General features: G+C 35.6%; 1 long non-coding RNA gene across 1 annotated transcript in view; it reads right to left on the bottom strand.

Moving 5' to 3' along the window:
* Positions 1 to 11,506: 11,506 nt before the first annotated feature.
* LOC136373906 (uncharacterized) overlaps positions 11,507 to 19,388 on the bottom strand; it is a 209,994-nt gene continuing 202,112 nt past the window's right edge. Inside the window, exon 3 of the long non-coding RNA XR_010745767.1 lies at positions 11,507 to 11,769. This is a non-coding gene — a long non-coding RNA (uncharacterized lncRNA). The remainder of the gene's footprint in view (positions 11,770 to 19,388) is intronic.

The raw sequence follows: 19,388 nt of genomic DNA, 5'->3' as shown, positions 1-19,388 counted from the left end.
TTAAAATAAGGGAAAACTTCTTCAATTTATCAAAAGACAGAAAACAAAGAAGAGATTTTTCATTTCATCTATACTCTGTTCAGTTCACAGGCTCAGCGCTGCACATTTACTCAATACTCTTAGACCCTTCCTTCCCAATATGCAGTGAAAAAGGTCAACCAAATTTAAAGGCATGCCTCTGACCAGATTCCATTTTTTGCTAAGCAAAAGAAATACAAATATGCAGTGATGAATTTTCTATTTTAGAGGTCTCATATTATTTTTTGAGTAGCTACAATAAAAGCATGACGTTCTGCCTTTACTGAACAGAAAAGAATTCTAAATATCCTAGTTATAATGCAATTTGAGTTGTAAATACACTTACCTCTTGCTAATTTCCTGATCTTAGACAAGTATTTTATCATCCTGAGAGGGATGAAAAGATCTAGTGAAAGGTCTAGGCTGATCTGCCTAGCTGTGTATCTCAGAACACCACAAAGAACAGTCTATGGGTTGCAATATGGCATTATGGATCTCATTCCATCTCAGTTTTAGTTTTGGGCTCTCCAATATAACCTCTCTGGATTTTCTGGCATACTTACTAGCCAGTTTCCCAACTTGCCAAAGGGAATACTGTTGGAGTACACACACACATACAAATGATGATACAAAATTTTACAACCATCATCTTTCTAGACTACTAGATATGTTCAAGGACAAGAAGATAAGATTAAAAACAAAATAATAACTGGGCCACTTTCTGCAGCAAAAGAAGCTAAAATTAGAAGAGAGATTAAATATAAAATACCAACATAAAATGATTCCATAATACTGCACACCAATAGAGTGTGGTAAAACAGATACAGTATTATTAATGTCAAAGTTGAGGACTGTAATTTATTTGTGATTTTAGTAGTGAACATGAACAGCATCAAATTTGCAGAGTTCAAGATTTTCTTCTTTTTCATCAACTACAGAAAAAAAGTAACAAATCCTTAGTAATGGCTAAAATGCTGGAGGGACCAGTTATTACAGCTGTAAGAGGTAGTCTAAACTAGCCACCCTCAGTATGCAGATTTAATACCTCCTCCAACATGGTGCAATGTGGTGCATTTTGAAAGCAGAAAAAAACTACTCCTGAAAAACACCATGTTTACAAAGTGACTAAGGACAAGAAAAATTTTCACTATCTATTGAACAACTTTAATATTTTCATGGTGTAGGAAATCATCCCATTCACTCCCAGAGCAAGAGAGTGGGGGACATGAACATTTTTATAAGTGGATGAACATCCTGAATCAGTCTGAGTGCAAATTTCAGCTACAACATAGCATCCATTGGTAATCTCTTTTTCACCTCTTTCTTCATTGCCTTTGCAATGTATTCCATATAGAAGATAAACGTTCACTAAGACAAAAATCATGGAAGGAGAGTAAGTAAAGAAATTCTCATTTATAGGCAAAACTATTTTTTTGTAATGCTTTTTATTGTGTTTAAAAACTAATAAGGGAAACCATTTGCCAAATGCACTGAGTCTCTGACAGAGGGACACATATGTGATCTGCTAATTTACAGCTTGCATGTACAGATGTTCACACTTAGTAAAAGGCTTTTAAATAGCATTTTAAAATTAAACATGTGTTGATAATAGGTATTCCAAACCCAAACAACACAGCAACTAAACTGATATGTTTTCATGCCTCACCATGCCTCATGCTCTAACAAAACCCCCCCAGCAGTTCAGTTGCATGTACACAAAATAAATGTTATTAAAAAAAGACTGAATGAAAACTTTCATTAATTTTTCTGTCTATGATCTGATTCCAAGTTAAAATATCTAGAATGCTACTAGGTGTATGTAGCCGAAAGCAGAACCACAGTTTGTTCACAGACCTTGCTTGCTGTCTGCAATTTTTTTATCCCTTTACAAAACTTTGAACCCCATCAGCTTTGACACACTGCCTCTTCAGTTAATAACTATCAAGTTTCCCCTTGTCTCCTGTCTACTTTTCTTTGAGGCAATTGCGCACTCAGCACCCCGAGATAATAACACACATCTATAAGATAAAAGCAATGGCATTAATGTAATTGTCTGTCTTTCTCTCTTTAGCCTAATCTTTTTTTTTCCTTCAGTTTTGACTGCTTCTGTGACACCTGTTTTTGTCTCCTCTGATCCTACGACAGGTTTTCCGCTGACAAGGTTTTTGCCTGACAAAGATTCTGCCAGACAAGAACATAATAAATATGAAGAACTGCTTGTCAGAGTTTCTGCCAATGCTCACATGAAAAGGGGGGCGAGAGGGTGTGTGTGCGGGAAGAAAAAAAAAAAAAAAAAAAAAAAAATCCTGACTTTTTTTTTTTTTTAAAGGGGCCCTATGATAGTTGCTTTTGGCCTGTCAGGAAAATAACCTCCCTGGCCAATTCCTGCAAGCCAAACAGATTTTCCTTTTATGTTTTCTTTCTGCAGAAAAACATTTTTCTTTGATAGTAGAAGATGTGGTTGCAAAGGAAAAGAAAAAAGGGACAAAAGAAGAGCCCCCAAATGCTTTCTCCCAGAAATTTAGGTTAGATCTAAGTTTATGTAACGATACCTAAAATGCATGTCTTTAATCCAGAATTGGCCATTTAAACTAATAATAAAAATAAAATGGTGGCTTTTTTCTCCCTGCTTCTTTTTCACAATTAATGTGTTCAAAGGAACATGCTATAATTCCATGTTCTCAGAAAAATATCTGGACTAGAAATTTCCTGCATAGGCATACTGCAGGAATGAAGACACCTGACTACTGGGACCAGGGAAGCAAAGATGACACAGAGACTGCTGTATGAGTTTTGACCCTTGTAGTACTGTCCCTAAGTATGTGCATTGGTGCCTATGTAAAAGAGGACTTCAGCTAATTAGTCTGATGATTAGTGATGGAGAAACACATGTAGATTAATCATGTGAGCATTCCAAAGCACAGTGGCTTTTGGTATCAGCAGTCTCCTCTGCTGTAGACAGCAGCTATGGATCATGGTGTCACCGTCCTCAGTGCACCAGTTTTGCCCATCAGCCCAGATTCCAAGTCCAGGGGTCCAGAACCTCTATGAAAGCTCAGGCCTGGACCTTCGTTTCCCTCCTAGACTACATTGTAGGTGTGTCTGGCTGTAGTCTTGTCTTCAGATTCATCTTGCAGCCTGGTCTTCTGTCCCATCTTTGGCCCCAACTTCAGTCCTCCTGACTGAAGCCTGTGGATGGACCCTTGATTTGACTGTATTCCGTTGCCATGCCTGAGATTGTCAATGGACACAGTTACCAATTTCTCATTCAGTCTACCATGGTCAGACCTGAAGGAACTGTGCTCATGGTGCAAGCATAGTCAATGTTCTCATTGCCTTTGACTACCGGCTCAGAACTTTTGGTTGGACAGTCCACTTTTGCTCCACCTTGACATGTAGATTAATTATGTCATCGTTAAAATCTACAATCTATAATGGAAGATTCTAAATAAATAATCTCTTTCTATTACTTTGGTTAGTCATTCAACTTTGAACTTTTCTATCTCTTGTCTCCAAAGCTAAATGTCCCCTTCCTATCGGCCATTAACACCTTCTTAAAACTATTCTCTCCCTAAATAATGGTATAATGGAATTTAATACGTATCTTAATAATCCTAACATCATTTGGTTGACATACTATAAACAGTTAGACATAAGCGCATTTGGGAGTGCTGGACTTCGGTCTGGATTTGGAGGATTTCCATCTTAATCCTAATACACCTCAATTCCATTTACTGTTTCACATTTACTGATTCACAGTTTTACAGAACTTCTAAGGGAAGGGATTTCTATAGATTGTCTGGTGCAGTCTTCTAATGAAAGCACTTCTTAGATTAGTTGGCTCTGCCAAGATGTGTCCTTTATAATTTAAAAAGGAGAGGGGGGGAATTCCATCTCCTCTCAGGCAACCTATTCCATCTTTATGCAGCTTTGAAAACTCTAATGTAAATGCAATAGGCACCTGCCCACCTGTTAATATTCTGTTTGAATGGTGTCATAGATGTAGTTCACAAAGGCAAGCCAAGACCTAGTGGTGTTTCAATTTAGGTTGTAACTCTGGTTCAAGCCTATGAAATGCTCTCCCACATGTGCTAAACTACCTCAGTTTTTCCAGGAAAACCTGCTTGTTTAAGGTTGCTGACTGTTAAAGGTATTCAGACCCTGGGAAGACTGGGTCATAAAACTAGTTCTACCATTCATACACATCAATCTTACCCATCCCAATTCATGTAGTCTAGCCATTTCACAAAGCTCTTGTTAAATATACTGCAGAAAAATTGACCATAATCAATTAGAATACAATTAGTAAAGTCTCTGAGACTCACATTGTACATTTCTTGTATTATCTTTTCTCTTTCTAAAATCCAGATGGAAATGGGATAATTGAGGAACCTGTTGTCTGCTAAATTAATCTGGGGCAAGTGTCCTCATAATGCTATAGCTCAAAATAAAATTCTTCCTAGTAGGTAAAAAAAGCTTTTTCTTTTCAATTTCACATTTGCAAGAGAGAAAGCTGAGGTGAAGTTACCCACAGTATTATCATTTAAACATCTGAAAGCAGTATGAATTTTTTATTCTTGCAGTCAAATCCCATTTTAACCTTATGAAGCTATATGGAATGAAGTAGTAGGGTTTGTTTCATTAAGAGCTGTTCCAATTTGTGTTCTGCTTAACCTAGTGAACTCTGGTTAATTAGGATGTTCCTATAAACAATTAAGCTTCTTGTAGGATCGTTAAGAAGATATAAAAATTTATGATGTAATAAACGGTAATAAAATGATAAAGTGGTTAGCACATCACAGCAATTCATGAGCAGCAGCATAGGTGTTAAAAGAGACAAGTAAGCAGGTACTGTCACCTAAACATCCTGGAACGGATGCATGTTGCAGAAGTCCACCACTCCTCCCCCAAAATCTATTGGTGATTTGAAATCCCATGTCTCACAGAATTTATCCTGCTCATTTAAGAATCAAACAGCTATCACTCTTTTGCACCCATTTGAAGCTACACCATGTTATCATCAAACTTAAAGGGCTCAAGATCATGGATTTCACGGATTTGACTACCTTTTCAGAAGGCAGCCTCCACTGTGACTGGAAAGAATAATTCCAGGTGCTAATTTAAAGCCATTATTTGTACAGCTTTTGTTCCATCTTGCACACAGTAAGTCTATTTGTTTCCTTCTGGATTCTTTCCTTAAGAAGAAAGATATCATTGCCTGAGACATCTCCTACGATTTTGTTCCACGGTGTTGAGTGTACTAAATGAGATTAAGCCTTCTCTGTAAAATGTAAGTTCAATAATGATGGGCACCCAAATATCTTGCCCTTTTGAAATACTTTTAGTCCAAATGTCTACAGGCATTTTATAGCTAATCAAAGACAATCAGAAATTTAAAAAGTGTATTTCAGAGCTGCCAATTAGTATCTGATGATATTAATAACAATTCTGTGAAAGCATAATTGTGATTACTAATTTAAAAGTTTTTCAGAAATGTTCACAATGTGAAAATATTTCATTTTTAATCAATATAGGCCAACCCAGCAGAAATGGTCACTGTGCTAAGAAGGGGTCATGATCTGTTTAGGGCTTACCAGTCAGTCCTCAGCTAAATGCTTAATGCCTGGTCAGCTGAAATCTCACTTGACCATGTCCAAAGGACATTGGCTTATTCAAACCCAGGGATGCAAGCCAATGGAATTGGGTGGAAGCAGTTAAGGTCTAACTGCTTCCTGACTGAGTTAAGATGTCCTGAGAGTGGCAGGAAAGAAAAGAAAACTGAACAGATTCCAGGGAAATCCAAGGAGGTACAAATGTAGGATAGAGCCTGTGCTTTACCTCTCAGGAAAACATTACTTGACACCTGAAGGTGCCAAATCTGCATGAAGATTAAACTTATGGCCATATGGTTATGTAAGTATCAGCTAAATGTAAGGATGAAAAAGGAAGGCTTCTTATTTGTTCTTGGGACACCTAAGCATTATTTATTTTCAGTCACTTCTCCCTCATAAACTTTCAAAACAATATTCTTTGTTTTGGATGTCCAAATATCTGGATTTGGTTTCACCTCAGTTTGACTTGCACTAAGGGTGACACCAGAGTAACGCAAAGCAAACACTACATCACATCATTCCTACCAGTGTGACAGGCTTTAAAAGCAGATACTAGATCAGAGTGCCCACAAGAAAAGAGAGTGCATTTTCTCTGTGCTGCACTGGCTGCTTCAGAAAATCTGGCTGAAGGGAATCATAAAGGAATGGCATAGGCAGAAGGGGGGGCATTTAAAAAATATTTACCAGTAATGAAGGTTAATCTTGTAAGGTTCCTGGAAGCAACTCAGTAATGAAAAATATGCCTCCACCTTCAGGGTCAAAAGAAAGTTATAAAAGATGGATTAAAATGGTCTTGTCAGTAAAAGACAGGAAAAGCCAGACTACATCTAAAAGAGTTTTACTTTAAAAGTCATGAAAAGCCACCTTTTGCTATCAATGAGCTGCAGGGAATTACTTCATTAAAAATCTAAAAAAAACTTACAAAAAATTATTTCCTCAACCAATTTTAAAGGATTTAAAATAATTAAATAAATTGAATAGAAGGAAACAACCCTATTTGATATTATAAATTGTGATGATTTTTATATCCTATCAGACAATACAGAAATAACTTAATTATTTTACTAGTCGACTATAATTAAATGTCTTTTTTATTTTCTTTTATTTTCTTTTTAAACATTTACTCTCTTTAGTTAAAAATCTCCATTTTTAAGTAAAGAATAACATGGCAATTCTGGTAGCCTTTACAGAGACTCTAAGGTCAGTGACATGTTTTCATTTGGTTTTATTTTGTTAGGGATTATCTTTGACTTTGCAAACCTGGATTTCCTTCACTTAACATCTTTGGACTGAGACAAATACAGGAACTCAGATGAATTTTATTTCAACGTAGCACTCATTCCCATCTCATTCCTGTTGGAGTCCAAGACATCCCCTTGGATGCAGCTTACATTGAAATTCTAAACCTTCTTCCTAGACCAAGTCCTTTCAGAAACTTCAGACTAAGGGAGAGATGTGATTTCTAAAATTTCCACAGCATTCTTCTTTTCTTTATCTATTTTCACCTATCCTTCCTTCCTTTTGTTTTTATTTCGCATTCCTTTTACCTGACAATTTCATGACCTACCATGTCAAAATTCAGAAAACTCAACCATTCTAGATGAAGTAGTCACAGTCACATTATGCATGTGACTTTATGACATTCACCATTTTCCAATGGAGGTTCTTTCCATTCTTAGTCTCATTAACAGCATGAAAGCACCTGCATTATATAAATATTAGCACAGCACCAGAAAACTTCCTTTAAAAGGTGAAATTATAACTCACATGGCAAGCCTCTGAGTATTACTCTTCTCTGTATGGCAGCTTTAATCTGAAAAATAATGGATAGGCTCTATGTGCCAAAATCTACGAGTTAATGTCGTCTTTTTTATTACTACCAAACAACTTAATCTATAAGTTACTGGAGAGAACACATGATCAAGCCTTATGTGTGTGATCAAGCCTTATGTATGTGGCCTCACCATAGCCATAGCATAGAGGTGTTAAATCCTACTTGAATTAATAGCTGAGCCCTGAACTGTGCTGATTGGCATGATGCAAATGAAAAGGTATCAAAGACCATTAGAAGACCAAGTACTCTTATTTTTTCAAGAAGAGGGGAAAACAAGAATGAAAGAAAGAAAGGAAGGATAGAAGGAAGGAAAGAAGGAGGGAAGGAAGGGGAGAGCATAAAAATATTAAAAAATGTTTAGAAGATACTTAATTTCCTAGAGCAGTTTGAATAGTGTAAAATTCAGCTGGTTCAAGTATGCCCAGTATACCAGAAACATGCCGTTAATCTCTGAGTTTTACCAGTGACACATTTCAGGGTAAGACAAAAAAATTTGTCATTTATAATTTCCTGATTGAATCTGAAACAAGATGACAATGATTTCACACAAACTTAGTAATATTATTATACTGTGGGGGGTGTTTCATTTTGGTTGGTTTTTTATTTGTTTGTATTTTTTTTGTGGAGATATTGAAACCAAAATAAGTAGAATGAATAAGATAAATAATAGCTTTAGTCCAGTATAACTTATGTCAGTTAGCACTTTTTTTTTTTGAGCAAAAATGTGAGAAGGTAAGATAGTACTGGATTGATACTACATTGGGTCTTTTGATCTGTTGGACAAGATATAACAAGAGTGTTTCTGCTAGCAGTATGGTAGTTGTTATTCTGATATTAATGACAAGTACAAAAGACAAAAATGCGAAGTCAATGTAATCAGCATCTTTTTTACTGCAGACTTGCTTAATTAATTTCTTTCTGCATAAGCTAAGATACTTCAGCTGGAGGAAATGCATGGCAAATAGAGTGGAGTTTTTCCATTATTTCCAATAAAGTTCTGGTGATTTTTATCGTAAAGAGAGTAAAATGTCATTAGTGTCTTCACAGGATAAAATACTTGTTTTAATACAAACAAAAAGCAGGAGAAAAAACCAAGCACTTGAATATTATTTTCTGTAGCCACCTAACTACCATATTATTTAAAAGCCACAAAATACCTATTGCCTGGGTTAAAAAAAATTCTCCTTAAAAATTGACTATTTAGATTTTAATGAGATTCTATTTTCCATATGGACTATACAAAGTATCTTTACCATTAAAAAAAAGAAGTCATAACAGACATTTTGACTGCTTAAAGTTTAAGAAATGGCTTATCCAATTTAAAACATTTAATTTTGGGGTTGGAAAATAAATCCCCATCCAACCTGACAGTATGAAAGCCAAGCTTTAGCTGAAAACAAATGAAAGCAGTCACTCAAATCCCTTAAGACACTTATGAGATTCCTCCTAGCACTAACCTACTCTCCATGATGCACAGCAGTACTTGATAATGTTGCTACGCTCTGTGCAGCTTTTGGCTTTGGCCTTAAAAAAACTGATGGTAGGATTGCCACTGTAGTACAGGGGTCAAACCTTGATAAGCTGAACTTTTGACAACAGAAACATTTATCTGTCCCCAAAAGTACTTTCTGATGTATATGCTCATATAATTGCGATCTTGCGTTTGTCAACTCCAGGCCGGTATATCGGAACCTGTAGGAAACCTTTTTTCCAAGGTGTATGCAGCTTATTTCAGATGAGCAAGGCAAAACATGATAAAGACAATGGAAGGAGCAGAGAAGAAAACAGGCCAGCAGTTGCTCAGTGCAGTAGTACAGTGGTGTGGCTGTATGTTGTTTTCTCCTCCCTCTAAGAATTCCAAAGCTTAAAATGGCAGCTATTAAAATGAATTAACACAGATTAGTCAAGTACAGCATGAGTAGACTGCAGTTCTAAGCTTTTTTTTTAATCTATTCAGCTAATTATGATCCTAGGTTATCAGAACTGAATGAGCACAGTATTTCCTGTTGGAAACACCTATTCTTTGATAATTGCATTCAGTAAAGAACTACATCATATGTCAAGGAGCTGAGTTGAAATTCATTAATAAAAATCATAAGGAAACCGTTTAATTAAAGCAGCTGGGAATACTCTTTGCATTCAAGGAATAACTTCTGAAAGTACTGTGCTAATGGTTTTAAAGTAAAGGACTTCAGAACTGCAACTTGATTTTTATAATTTTGAAATCCAGGATCTAAAGTGCAGTGAATTGATCTATCTTCTGAATGCTGCCCTCAAAATCCTCAAAAACAGCTAAGATCAAGAATGGAAGCAGATACATCATTGTCTCCAGAAAATTATTTTCAAGACCATGCTGAATTTATGTGAAACATATATCTGATTTGCTTCACTCTGCCATAAAATGTAAATACTCCAGATGAATGTACACAAAGTGTACAAAAAAATAAAACCACCAAAAAAACCCATTCACTCTGCACAATAGCAAAATAAACACTTCCTAGTAATATATAGCTGTATTAAGTTTTCTATTTGGAATGTTAAGCACTCAGGTATGGGAACAGGTGGTGTATCCCAAATGTTAGATCAATGTCATAATACTCTGATTTTGGATTCAATCACTTCACAGAGAAGAATCCCTTCAGAGGGAGAAAGATCTGACTATTCTTTTCCAAACTTTTTCAAAATTTACTCATCAAAAAGAAAATTCAAGATGTCCATGTACCAGAATCCAAGTCCTAGACTCTCAATTTCTATTGCTCATCAGGAGAGCACCCTGGAAAAAACCTAGACAGTGCTTCCCTATCTTCTGATCAGCAAAACCTCAGATGCTGATACTACACGAAACCTGAAGAATACCTGAACTATACAAATTTTGTCAGGTTTAGTGATTCTTCAAGAAAAGTGAATCCGGTTATTCAGTGACTGAACATAATTTTCTGGAAAATAAGAGTAATAAAGATAAACTATATCCCTAGATAATCTAATATATAATAAACTTGTAACCAGTTACCAGATGAGTGGTGCTAGGGCATTTCCAGGCAGTCTGGAGGCATTGTTAGGCAGTGACATGGGACTGCATGGTACCTGAATTCCTGTTTCTCTTCCATATATGTGAATAAAAATTTCTCTGTCAATCTGTGCTATTGAATTTTTTGAACATTCGCACTTGCTATATGTCAGCATACTCAAGCACAAGACAACACAGACATAAACTAAATAAATAGAGATCGAGTGTATCTTAGGAGGAAAGTGCTAATCTTTCACCCAAGTTGTCATCAAAATAAAATAAAATTCACAGAATATAAGCCCCTGAAGGTCTAGCAGAAGTGGGGAATGAGGTCTGTGCTGGCTTAGGTGCCAATAGTCTAGATCATGAGAAGAATACTTCAACAGAAATTTCTTCCACACATATAGTAATCTTTCTCTTCTCCCACCTCAACCCCTCCCTATTTTTCTTTCAATAAATCATTTTAGGTATCCTCCTTATTTGCCTTCTAATGGTACATACAGCTCTCTCCTGCTCTTTCATGCTAATTTAAAAATGACTATTAAGGAAAAAAAGCCCTTCCAAGAGCATGAGGTAGAAAAGGATAAATAAAATGGAAGGCCTTAATGTGAACTTTTTCACCTTTCACGCCTTTTATGCTTGATGTGGGAATTCTAATCCTTCCTTTCTTTATTAAGACACTTAAACATGGGAAGAGAGATTCAACTCACGAATTATATATGTACACTTTCTTTGTCATATAGGATACACTCGCCACATGTGAGATCTGAATGTTTGACACTGACAAATTTGAATTTCCATTTGGCCCCATGATTTATTGGCTGATGCTTCTTTGCAATGCAAACTCTGCTGTACAACCATACTGCAAACTTTTCTGTTAAGCCCTACTAGAACTACAGTATTTTCTAGAATATACAGACTAGAATATAGGCTAGAATATTCTTTTGAGCTGTACACAAGTTTTTGAACTCCAGTGGCACTTGAAGCCAGAATAACAGACTCCTACTTTTTCATCCTACAAAGTCCTGTAAAAAACATGTGCATGCATACACGTGCACAAACCCAGATTGTGCACCCATGCATATGCAGACAAATTGTACCACTATTGACCATATCAACCTACTTTTTATTATTTAAAGATACTGATAAAGATGGAAAGAATTGAAAAAATAAGCCCAGAACAGATATTTCTTACCGTGTGCCACCCAGCCATGTTTACACTGATCACAGGTTCTCAGGTTAATCTTCCCTGGCTGAAAACATTCACATGTGCAATTTACCAGTGTACAGCGGATGGCCTGGAAAAAAAAACAAAAAACCAGAAGGCACATGTTAACATATTTCTTCCTGCTTGTACAAATTTGTTGTGATGGCTAGAATGATATAAACTGTATAGCAAAACCCAGCTTCCTAAAAAATTCAAAGCCTTGCTCCTTTTTTAAGTAGGAATTAATTTTCTCTCAAAAACATATATCAGTATGTCCCATGGAGATGACTACATTCCTAAAATATTTTCTAAGATTTTCTCTATTTTCTTTAGAAAAAAAAATTACAAAAGACGGTAGGATGAAGATCCTCTAGGAGTTCCAAAAATACTTTGGTTTTATGAAGAATGAAATTTACTAATGATGTCTTACCGTAGGAGCATACCAGTTTCAAACCCAGATAAAAATTAGGAAACAAAAACATAAGGAAAGGAAAACTACAAGTATGCTTCCCCTTTCTCCATGGAATCCAAAAGTTATTTTTGAATTTTCTTTTTTGGGGTTCACCTGAGATATAACTCTGCTGCAATAAGAAGTAGTGGATTTTATGTGTTCCCAAAACAATAAAATTATCAAGATACGTGAATAGGACTGGTTAAAAAAAACCATCCTGTAATTTGCCTTTATATTTCTCACTTTCTCCAATATCTAGGAATAGCCTTTTACCTCTTAAAACACCTCATTTTTTAAACATGTATTTCTCTGTTTCAAAGTAGCAATGGTAAAATTCCAGTCCCATGCAGACATCTCAATTTTGTTTAATAATGCACCTTCCTTAATAATGGACTTTCTCATCATCCTTTTTAGAATTATTTCAAAAATTACACAGGTTTACTTTGACAAGGGCTAACTACAGCCACAGAAAAGTGAATATAAATTGAATGAGACTCTTTCTAATGTAACAGACATATGTTTTTAAATAGTGTAGAAGATGACCTGTGCACTTCAAACTGCTACTAATAAATTTATGGCATGCATTTGGATGCAATTTGCATGGAGATTTCAGAGATAGAGAGGCTTATTCTGATCATTCACAGATTAACAATCTACTGTAACTACCAGAGCTGCCAGGAAAAGATATCTCTGTAGATTTAGATTCAATCAATGATTACTTGGGGGCTAAGGTGGGGGAAGGGTGCTTGCCACAGAGATACTGAAGAATTATGAAGATTCTTGCCTTTTCCAAAGAATTAAAACACACACTCACATGTATTTTCCGTACCAAAAATAATTTTCTTAACTGTAGTGATTTAAAAAAAAATTATATTCTGCATTAGCTTGGCCTGGCTAAGCTCATTGGCTGTCGACAATGAAAAAGCCTCAGAATTACTTTAAATGGTAGATCCCTTTACTTATTTATCTGCATCAGACAGAAATGTAAAGACATTTGTAGTTCATGGATAAATTTAATATCTGTATTTCTCTGACAAATTTCTGTTACAAGAGTCCTTTATTCCTCTTATCCTATCTGCTCCTTTACAACCTTTTACTCTCAAAAACCTAATAGGGAAAAAAAAAATCCTACCCTATTACACCTGACACTTCAGGGCCTCAGTCCCTGTGTCACCTGTCCAATTACCCATTAGCCTGGTTATAAAACACTGCTATATGGACGTGTGATTAAAAGAATTAGTAATATGAAATATAAGGGTACCAAAGAAGTGCTGACCATGCAGGAATAATATATGTGTTTGTGGCTTATGAGAAAAAAAAATCTCCTGGAAGGTCCTGTTTTATGTTCAATAGTGTATTGACCTGGTAATATATCAGGACTACACTGGTCAGTAATGGTGTTCTTTTGCTAATATGTTCATTAATTAATGAACTCGGTAATTAATTGTACTGCAAGAAGGAGGTCTTTCAAAATGGTATTCTTATTTTACCATAGAAGATTTTCTCACATTCACCACTCTTTTCAGATCTCTGAAGGAATGTGAAATACACAAGTTGTATTTGATGATATTTTGATTTGTTCATGTGTCATTTACAATACATGTAAGAGGTGTAATATACTGCAGTACATGTACTAGATGAAACTGACATTTGGAAGAGTTGCTTTATTAAGGCTCATCAACATTTCTATTACAATTCAATCCACTTTTGGCTACGGGGTCAACAGGTTGCCTGTAAAAATTTGATTCAGCTTGAACCTGAAATACCATGTTGCAGCTTAAGAGTAAGTTTTATTACACCCATTCAAAAATTATCCATTTATCCACTACAGATTATAAATTGGAGGGGAAAAGTTTAGAGGTTACATGTTTCTTTTCCTCTTCCCTGAGTTAAAGAGAGTATTGGTGATGTTAAGTGTTGAACTAATCAATTAGTATGATTCTATCTTTTACACATATTGCCCAAAAAAATTCACCCAAATTTTTCAGAAACATGAAAATATCAGTTTTTTCCTCCACCAAATTAATCTGGGAAGTCTTCAAAAACATCTATGCATTTTTATAAATTAATAACAGTTGTCATAAAAAAAATCAAAACATAATTATCATGGGCCAAAATATTCTGCCTGGCCTTACTTGGCTGTTTTTTCTGCCAAGGGTGTATGTTGATGCCAGGTTGTAAATTAGTTTCAGCAGTTTCCCATTCCACCACAGAGAATCTCATACATACTTCTGAATGATGAGGACTACCCCTCAAGCTGCAAGATGCTCATTTAGGACTGGAAATACTCATTCTAATTCATTTTCTGGCATGATCTTAGGCAAATTATTTTGTTTGTCTAATGCCTACATTCCCTAAACAATAACTAGACACAATGACAGCAAGGGTTGCCAGGGCAGATGCAACATAAATTTGGAGCCACTCTATAGCAGTAGAGGCTATTGAAAGTCTCAAATAGAATTTTATCTTTATTTCAAAGAGTAATTTTGCACTTTAATCAGTTTATCAGAATTATTGTAACCACCTGAGATCAGTACAATACCCAACATGAAGCCGGTGTAACTTGGTGACAGGACGATTCAAGGAAGCATTGTGTGATCCTATACACAGGGTCAGAACACTAACATTCATTACCATGAAAGAAAGTAATGTGCTTGAGGAACTTCACAATGCAACCACCAACTCACTAAGCTTTGCAAAGATATGCATCACAATTATGAACAGTATTTTTCAACTATTTTTCAGTACCACTTAACTTGGGAATAGAAGTGACAGTTTGTGCAACAGGCTCAGGAATGCCAGAAGGGCAGCTGAAGGTGAATGTGGCATAGATTAACCTAAGAACCCAAAGTTTTAATGCAGACTACAATTCCCCAGCAGCAGAGTTTTAAGGTACAGTTCAAGTGTTGTATATCAATGAATTAACTATTTGCATGAAATTATGAAAAGTGTTAGAAAAGCACTTTTTGCAGCTTGCATCTCAACTTTAAGAGAAACCTAAACATAACATGTTAAATTAACATTTTCTATCCATTGCCAAACAGTTTTACCCTCTATTGCAAATGAAAATTAGACAGATTTGAACTAATATCTTATTGAAAGTAAGTGACAATGTCATTAGGAAAACAATTTGAAGCCATCATATGGTAGATGATCTTAAGACATGATCAAAATAATCAAAATTAATGAATAAGACTAATGAGAAACACAGAGATCCACTCTCATTTTGCTGTATATTGACTCATGACAGAATAAGTTATAAAGTAGAAAACAACAGATAAGTTCTTCAAATGTTTCAACACTTTTTTAACAGAAAGTGTCCTTTGACATTGATCTTCTCATTCTGTTTCTTTGTTATAAAGCTAAAAGCTAAGAAGATAATGTCTATAAGACACTATTGTTGAGCAAAGGACTGTACCATACCGCAGTTTGAGGTTCAGAGATTTTTCTTTGTTTTTCAGAGCACATATATATTCTTTAAAAAGCTTCTAAAAATTGGTCACTCCTCTTCTTTACTACTTTATGAATCCAAATAAATCTTTTTCTCCTGCTAATTAAGTACTTTTTAAAAGATCACAGCAAAAAATTCTGCTGTGGAGATGGCAAAAGATCCCAGTGAAATCACACTATTTTTAACAGCTGGCAAATCAGGAGTAGAATACAGCTTCTTCTCAAATTAACACCAAAAGGAGGATCATTTGTACACTGACATTTAGGAAATGCACAATGTCACCTTCCTGTAATGAGACTGGTATTATATGGAACTGTTTCGGTTTTCACTCAGCTGACATCTAAGCCTCACCCACCCGGCTGCTCATTTCCCTCACCTTGGGATTGGGGGAGAGAAATCAGAAAAGTAGAAGTGGTGAAAATTGTGCGTTGAGGTAAAGAAAGTTTAGTAGGTAAAGCAAAAAACCCACAAGCAAAATAAAAGAAGGGATAAATTATCCCCCTCTCATGTACATTTAACTTCTAAGAAAGAGGGAAAATTGGGGTGAAGGTTCCTGCTGCACATTCCCGCTGCAGAATGAAGTAGACATGCAGAAGTGTTTTTGTCTTTGCGGGGCAACAGTATACCTTCATCATGCAATTCTGGTACAAAAATGACAATTTTGAAACTCAGCTAAAATGTTTGTATGGGTAATTCAGCAGCCAAAACACTGGACTGAAAGAGGGGGAATGCCTTGATACTGATCCTGGGCCTGTCACTTGCATAGATGCACTTACTTAACTACTCAATCCATAACTGCCCAATCTGAAAAAAATGGGTAATGATAATATACACCATTTTCAGAGATAAGGCTAATAAACTGCTCACATAAGGTGGTAAGGTATGAGGGAAAAGGTAAGGCTGAAATATTCAGCATTATTATTTCTTCTGTTGGCACAAAAATTTTAACAGATTTTTTTTAATGATACAAGTTTACTTTGATTTATCATTAGTAAATGAATGATTTTATACATAGGAATCACCTAGAAAAAAATAACTTTAATTGATACATGACCATTACTAACTTCAATAATAATAGGATAATAATGTTTTGCAAAAAAAACCAAACCAGTAAGGGGCAATTTACTTTGCATTTGAATGATCTGAAACATTAATGTAATGCTAGAATATTTTTAAACTCTCTCCCATTTAGAGATACCCAAATATCTTCTGAGTTATTCACTGCATTGCAGTATTTTGTTAGCAATTTCACATCACATTATGTTACTATTGTTTCTTACTTATATTTATTTTCAGTAAATACAATTTGAAAGGTAATAATATTGTTACATATATCTGTGGCATTGAAGAAAACAGTTACTAATATAATATGAAGGGAAGGATGCCAACAAGAGAGAAAGCTGTTATTAGGATAAAATAGCTTTTCCAGGAGTAAGGAAAACCTACTCTTTAAGCATGCTAGAAAACTGTTTTCAAGTATTCTTGAGAAAGAGCTGTTAAGTGAATGGGGAATAAGAAGAGAAGAAAAAAATAATTTGCAGTCTTGCATTAATTTAGGAGTTGCTCTTTAGTTCTACCCCAGATACCAGTAAAAACAGAAATCTGTGTTAAGGAATGTGACTCAGACTTTTGAACAGAAATCTAACACAGAATATATGTTTTATTTTTCAGGAAGTTTCTGTAGAGCTTTCCTGCTGCATCTAGACACTCAGCTCACAGGGCTGCCTACAAGATACTATACAAATGCTGCAGATGCAGTACCACCCTATGTTTCTATAGCATGTAAAACTAGCCTGAGGGTCTCAGGCATCAAAGTTATTTGCACCGAAAAAATTAAGACTGACAGTGCTTCTTTGCTAAAAATTCGAAGAAAAAAGTAGACTATTTAAGAATGAGATTCTCAGTGCCCAAGAGCCTGTTAGCAAATACAGATATTTGCTCTTTCAGATGAAAAGCAGATTTCTGCTACAAAACCAACACTGTCAGTCACTGGAGTTCAGCCACACGTGTTGCCAAGGCAGTGGCCAGTGTCAGATAGGTATCCAACACCCAGGGATGCACCAGCAAGCAGTCTCACATACCCTTCTCTAACCATGACTCTTCTGGAGAGTAACACTGCAAGCTACACCCAGGCACCATCTCAGGTAACCACAACTCACTCTTTTAGAGGTCACAGGAGACAAGTTGTTTCCACTTGTTCTTCTGGCCTGCCCTGGACCTGTGATTTACCCTGCCCTGGTGAGACCCCACCTGGAGTAGTGCATTTGTCTCTGGAGTCCTCAGCAAAGGACATGCATCTGTTGGAGCAAGTCCAAATAAGGACCACAATGATCAGAGGGCTGGAATACCTCTCCTAAGAGAAAAGATTAATAGAATGGAATAGTTCAGTCAGGGAAAATGAAAGCTCCAGAGGGTGTGTATAACAGCTATCTAGTACCTAAAGGGATTTGGAAGAAGGCTGGAGAAGGATGTTTTGTAGGGGCATGCAGTGATAGGACAAGGTATAACTTTAAACTGAAAGAGGCTAGGTTTAGATTAGATATAAGGAAAAATATTTTGAGGAGGATAGTGAAACACTGGAACAGGTTGCCCAGAAAGGTAGTGGATGCCTCATCCCTGGGAACATTCAAGGTCAGGCTGGACAGGGCTCTGAGCTACCAGACCAAGTTGATCTCTGCCCATGGCAGAGGGTTGGACTGGATCATCTTTAAAAATTCCTTCCACCTCTAACCACCCCACGAGCCCATGATTCTATGAAAAGTCCAGGTGATGTTCTCCAGAAAAAAAACGTGCATCTTGCTGGCAACTGTATTGGAGGAAATATACTGAGATTCCTAAAGTGCAGTACCAGGCTTGCTATTCACAACAGACTTCCACTGCCTTACAGGAGATGTTTCAGTATAAAGTATGTAAACCAATAATTCAAAACTTGCGATGTAAAAATCAAAACTAAATATCCTCAAAAAAAGGGTTTTTTTACCTCTAGGATCTTAAAAATACATAGAACCTGTGGATCTAGCATGAACATGGAAGGAAATTATCAACAATTTTTAACATTATGTTACTATTGGGTCAGTAATCCACAAATGAAGATTTTTTCAGTAGATTATGAGTGGTTCAAAAAGAGTTACTTCGATCTATTAAATCAAATAACAAATCTATTAAGCCTAATATATATTCTTCGTCTATTGTTTCTCCACAAATCAATCAGAAGATAATGACAATGTGAAAAGTCTTTAAGGTAATCAGATAAAAAACTCATAATCTCTAGACTAGTTTTCATCAATCTCAGAAAGTCTGTCCAGTAAAAATTACAAGTGAAAATATGTAAATATACAAATTTATTACCTCTAACAAATAAATAGGGAACTTTATTAGAAAAATGTAAATGTCTACACAAAATTGTTAGTAAAATCAGTTAGATTTTTTATTTTCTACCTTTTTCTTCTATAAATTGAAAGAATAAGCAACATCTGATTTAAACAAAGTAAAATGCAGCATGTCCCATGGAATAGTTATTTCTTTCTGTCTGTTAATTCAGGAATTCCCCTTAAATAGTATCACAAATACATTGTTTATTGTCTAATCTGCTCTTCAGGAAGTTTTGCCTTTCAGGATTTTCATTCCTTCCCAGACATTATTACTTTCTGGATTGTAAATGGAAGGTTTTCAATTTGGCAAAAAGAATTATACGGATTTACACTCCACTGTGCTACATTTTAGCCACTGAACATAAATATAGGTTCTATAGAAGTTATGTACAAGAATTATAGTGAAAGATTTTATTGATTTAAAAACAATTCTAAAA

This window comes from Sylvia atricapilla, chromosome Z (assembly GCF_009819655.1).
Source record: "Sylvia atricapilla isolate bSylAtr1 chromosome Z, bSylAtr1.pri, whole genome shotgun sequence".
NCBI classification, from domain to species: domain Eukaryota; kingdom Metazoa; phylum Chordata; class Aves; order Passeriformes; family Sylviidae; genus Sylvia; species Sylvia atricapilla.
This window is presented reverse-complemented; position numbering and strand designations above follow the sequence as displayed.